Genomic DNA, 6,347 nt, shown 5'->3' with positions numbered 1-6,347 from the left:
AGGATCTGCTAATAGGTGTGTAAATGATTGTGGACAGATAACCTTCATGCCTTTAAGTCTTTAAATCTTTGCTTAAAATAAGGACAAATAACACAAAGATGAAACGAAGAAATCATTTACAAACATATTTGTAATCTTTATTTCATTTTAAAAGCATCTGAGACACATATATATCTCCCAAACTGTCTACAGACATGATCAATACAATCAGCCATATAAGGGCTAAATTGGTGGTTAGAGGAATCTATTTAAGCTTCACAAAAAGGGGTACAAAAGGTTTAGAGACACAGGTATGGTCTCTCTGCTGCCAAACCCCATCAGAGTCATTTAGTCCAGTGCCATGAGCTGCAGGGAATGCTGGGAAGGTGGAGGACTCAGTGCAGTAAACCTCTGATATAAGACACAAATAAAGACAATAAGCGTAAATGACAATTACAAAATTACTGACATTAGAGTCTATAAATTAATATGTCCTCAACAATCAGTCAACTTTTTGTAACACTCTGGCCAGCTGTCAGATGTTTTTAGATTTATAAAAAAAACACGTTATATATGGTACACCTGCTGATGTGTCATAAACATAATATAGGTTTAACAAATAACAACAGCAGGTGGATGTGCATTACTTTTCCTGCATGTTGAGCTCCTCATGACGCTTCAGCATTGCTCTTCACACAGGCAGCAAATGCCTCCATCAGCTCCTTACACGCTTCCTTACCCTTCTCCTTTACACTGAAATACACACAACTGACGGTTAGTCTTGGATTTTTACACTGATCTAAAAATAATAAGATACAATGATAAGACATATGACCGCATACAAGCATGCACAAATGGGCACACACATTAAAGGTGCACATTAAATTAGCAGATATTTTATTATGAAATTAAATATTTACTTATATAATTTGGATATGGACATTTGGCTGTGTCAAATCACTCTTTGCCCCACAGGCTGGATTTCACAGAGACTGTATGAGACGTTATTCATACGTTTGTGTGAACAAGAAAAATGTGAATCTCCACACCCAACAACAGCATAGACTCTGACACACTGCATTAGAGTGATGGAGCGAAAACGAGGGTTGTAACGACAGCAAGGGGAAAAAGAGCTGCAAAGAGAGCAAGAGAGAGAGAGAGATAATCCATGTGAATAAAAAAGCTAGGAATGACGTGACAAGGCGACCAAACAGCTGCTGCGGGCAGGTAATGGATTTGAGGCACGACCACTGATCGAGGAGGATGATGTCGTGACCTATGATGAAAATAGCTCCTCCTCCTCCGTTTAGAAAGCAGTCTGTGTCTCTCCCTCCCCCACGGATCATCTGCTGCATCTTATGCCCTTACGAAAGGAAAATATATTTACCAATATATTACTTGAAATATATTGTAATATATTGCAATATATTATTTTACTTTCCATTTTCCAATATATTATACATTGGCAATACAAGGAATAATATATTGATGGTACATATATTCTATATATGTGTAATATATTGCAGTATACTGCAAAATATACAAATTATTGCCACTTTCAATATATTGTACATGGATATAATATATGTGTTTATATATAAAAAAATATATGAAATATTATATTTATAAATATCTGCAATATTGTATTTTGATTTATATGCGAAAATGTATTAACAATATATGTAGAGATATAGTTTCACATATATGTTTACTATATGGTAGAATATATTTCAAATATATGTAAAATTATATGGAAATATACATGAAATATATGTAGATATGTGTTCGATATATTGTGGAATACATTTTAAATATATGTAAAATAATATGGGAAATATATGTGCATATATGGGAATATGTATTAAAAATATATGTACAGATATAGTGTCACATGTATGTTTACTATATGGTAGAATATATTTCAAAAATATGTACAACTATATGGAAATATATATGTAGATATGTGTTCGATATCTTGTGGAATACATTTTACATATATGTAAAACTAGATGGAAAATATGGAAATATGTGTGCATATATGGGAACATGTATTAACAATATATGTACAGATATAGTGTCACATGTATGTTTACTATATGGTAGAATATATTTCAAATATATGTACAACTATATGGAAATATATATGTAGATATGTGTTTGATATATTGTGGAACACATTTTGCATATATTTAAAATTAGATGGAAATATATGTACATATTTATTGTAAATGTATGCACAATGTGTGTACATATATGAGAACATGCACATACAATGTATGAATATATTTGGGATATATACAGTATATGTACATGAAACATCTAAAATATATAAATACTTAAATATGCAACCTGCAATATACAAACATTTACACCACATATTAACACAGACTGATGGGTAATCTATCAAAAGCCACCTTTATTTTCTTTTAATCAGGCACAGATACTAAACCCAATTTGAGGTACAGAGCTCTATAGGCCTATTAAAACCACAAGAGGTTTTGCATATGGTCAGTCAAAGGAAATGTGATTGGCTTTACATTACATTACATAAATGTGTTGCATTGCATTTACATAAATTACATTTTAAAAGAGTGCCATTAAACAAAAAATATACAAAATATAAATTGAAGCAACTTAAATTATTTCAAAATTTCAGCAGTGCCATTATAAAATATAAATAAAATATCTATAAATAAAATATAAATAAAAAAAATGAACAGACAATAATGAACAAATAAATAATAAACAAACTTTCAATAAGTTTTGGGAACTGTGAAAAAGCAAAAAAAAAAAAAACATTTGCCAAAAGAACAGTCCATTATCCTGGTTAGGAGTCCACCTTGGTTCTTCACTGATGTAAACCACTTACATACCCATGCTTTTGCTCTTCACCTGGTGTCTTAATGCCATTTGCTCGCAGATTCTACTGTTGGTAGATTTTCTGACATCAGCTTCCTTGGCCTTATGGGAAACTGTTTTAAAACAGCATCTGTGGAGCAGAACAACAAGTTGTTCACAAAAATCTCTCAGAGATGCAATAAAAACTGAAAAGCACCAGCTCTGAAAACTTATATACCTTTTAAAACTTGAAGTTTCCTTGGAGCCTGCTGACATCAGCCTTCTTCTTCTTCTTCTTCTTCTTGAGTTTTACTGGCAGTTGGCAAACAACTTTTAGTGGCATTACCGCCACCTACTGATTAGGAGTGTGCGTCAGGATCATAGGTCAGGACCTATCTATCAGCCTCCTTGTTGCTGGTGTCTGTTACGCATCCTGTCCTCTCTTCGCGCCTATATATATATAGTGCCCTTTTTGTTCTTGATTGCAATATATTTTGTATCATATATAAATGTATGTTTCATGCATATATTGCAATATATCAAAGCATATAAAGACAAACTATTACATGTAAAAAATATAGTGCCCTTTTTGTTCTTGAATGCAATATATTTTGTTTCATATATACATGTATGGTCTATGCATATATTGCAATATATCAAAGCATATAAAGACAAACTATTACATGTAAAAAATATAGTGCCCTTTTTGTTCTTGAATGCAATATATTTTGTCTCATATATACATGTATGGTCTATGCATATATTGCAATATATCAAAGCATATAAAGACAAACTATTACATGTAAAAAATATAGTGCCCTTTTTGTTCTTGATTGCAATATATATTGTATCATATATACATGTATGTTTCATGCATATATTTCAATATATTGGAAAATATAAATATTAAATCCCATATATGGGAATATGTTGCCTAATATATTACATGATATTTTCCAATATACTGCAATATATTTTTGTTTCGTAAGGGTGGGCTGACATAATCGCTCTCTTTCTCTCTTCTGCGAGCAGTGATGTAACACACAGCTGGTCAATTTAAATATAAAGAGGTTTGTGCAGGCCGGCTGTAATGAGCCACGTGATAAAGGATGTAGTGGGTGAGGTGAGGGCACAGCGCTTGCCAAGGGCATTTCCTGCTCATAGGCAGCCATTTTAATGCTTCAGAGATTCAGAGGGAAGACATGCGTGGAGGAGGGAGGGAATCCATTGTGAAGTCCGTTCTTGTCAATACATGACTAATTCAACAGTAAGATAAGCTGCCTTTATTGGGCAAAACCTAAGAATGTGATTATGTATTCATTTCTAAACAAGGCTTATCAGAAATCACAACCTAGCAAGCAATTTTTGGTTTAAAAGATGTCTAATAACTGTCCAAATATAGCCCGGACATAAAGGTAAAAACGAAGGCTATATTTGGACTATCAGAGACATCTACGTATAGCCCAAAATTAAATGAAACCAAAAAGTTGACTTTGCTTACATGACGGATATATCATACATCTCGCAAGTTATTCCAACAAAATTGACATGTTACCAAGTAACCATGTAACCTAGAAGTGGGTTACTAATAGCTATGTCGGGTCTATAGTTAACTTAGATGGTGAATAACAGCTGCTGCTTGCTAAGAAACCAGTTGGTTTGCAAGAATGATGCCTTCAAAAGTTAGTTTTGTGATAGATACATTAAAGTGAGCTATAAATAATGGTGATCATTGTGAAAGGGCATTAAGTGAATCAAGATCAAGATGTTAGGTCACTTGAATTTAAAGTCAAATATTGAAAGCCTTCAGTGCAAAAATACAAAGACAAAAATAAAGGTAACAGACAATCATTGGCCAAAATTTACGACTAAATAATTCACATGATAGCCTATTCTTCACATACATTATGCATAAGGACAGAGGGCACGGCCCAGGAGTGCTCTGACATTTTTGAAAGACTCCTTAAAGGAATAGTTCACCCAAAAATCAAAATTCTGTCATCATTTACTCACCCTCGTGTTGATACAAACCTGTATAAGGGTCAGTAACAAAAACGCTGACAAGATGAGAAATTCAAAAATCTTTTTTATTAACTTGTTTTAAAAGCATCAAGTTTATTATTTTAATGCACATAGTGTATTTATATTGATTTTATGCAATACAAATTTTTCATTTGCACCACTTTTATGAAACTTAAGACTGAATGAACCTGAAAATGTCAAATGTTGTAATCGCCAATTGTGCCAAAGAATGAGAAATTTTAATTATTTTATCCACCCTCTAATCATCAAAAAAAAAAAAAATAGTTATTTCTAAATGTACATTTTAATGCGTTTTTGTAATATTTGTCTAGCTCTGTTTTCTAAATAATCTTTGACAAATTATGTAAAAATTACACTGAACTAGATGGTTATATTTTATTCCACATTTTTTATATATGAATTTATATTTTCAATAAAAAAATAGTTACACCACAATGACATTTTTGCATTCATCCCCCAAATATTCTTTCAAAATTAAATAAAACCAGAAATTTTAGACTTGGTCCTCAAAAAAAATAGAATGTAATCTGCAAATAAATTTTGAAATTGTAACCCTTTTATATTTAATTGAAACATACAGAAACAAAATAGTTAAGGTCACATCATTGACTCACATTTCTTTGTTCTGATGAACATGTATGCAGATATTTTAAGGAATGTTTGTAATCAAACACTTTAGGGGTTTTCACACTGCGCTTAACCCTGGGTTATCTTCATTCTAAACCCTGCTTTTAACCCTGGGTTAAGGAGCGTTTCATACCTGTAATTTGAAAGCGGTGTTAGCACCGCTTTTTACCCAGGGTTATGAAACCCTGCTCTGGAGCAGGGTTAGCACCGCATTTGTGGTGTTAACCCCGCATTGTGGTGCCAAACGCATGCAGTGTGAAACGAAGCAGGGTTAGGGGCCAGTCACACCAAAAGCGTTTATGGCAGTTGCAGGCGCCTTTTTTGAATGATATTCTATGGGCAGGGCGTGTTTGCGCGCTGTTTATGCGCGCCGAGCGCCTTGCGGTTTTTTGCCGCTGGCTGCGCTCGCGTTTTTGAAGGAGCGCTGAGAGCGGAGAAGCGCCCGACGTCATTCGCCTCTTTCCATTGTCCAATCGAATGAGGGGAGAGGCGGGCCTTACGTTGTGGTGAGGGAAGTTTACAGTTGCTTTGAAGAACCGGACTCCACTCGCTCACTCTCTCCTGCGTGTTTGTGCACCTCTCACCCTCAAACAAGGTCAGAGCAAGCGTTTCTTTTTAAAGTTTCTGCTAGTATGACAGTTAACAGCAAAAGAGCGCTCACGCTTCAATATTTGATTGACAAGACAGCTGACTCGGTGGTTGCTTAGCAATAAGAAAAGCCGCGTCGCACTGCTCTTTATTTTAAAAAGGCAGTGCGTCGCGCCTTGCGTTTGCAAGCGTTTAAAGCGCTTTTGGTGTGACTGGCCCCTTAGAATGTTATGACCCTAATTAAACACAGCTGAAGTAGCTAATCAAGGCTT

The sequence above is a fragment of the Misgurnus anguillicaudatus genome, chromosome 19 (genome assembly GCF_027580225.2).
Source record: "Misgurnus anguillicaudatus chromosome 19, ASM2758022v2, whole genome shotgun sequence".
NCBI lineage: Eukaryota > Metazoa > Chordata > Actinopteri > Cypriniformes > Cobitidae > Misgurnus > Misgurnus anguillicaudatus.
The sequence above is the reverse complement of the archived record's forward strand: the minus strand, read 5'-3'. Positions refer to the sequence as shown.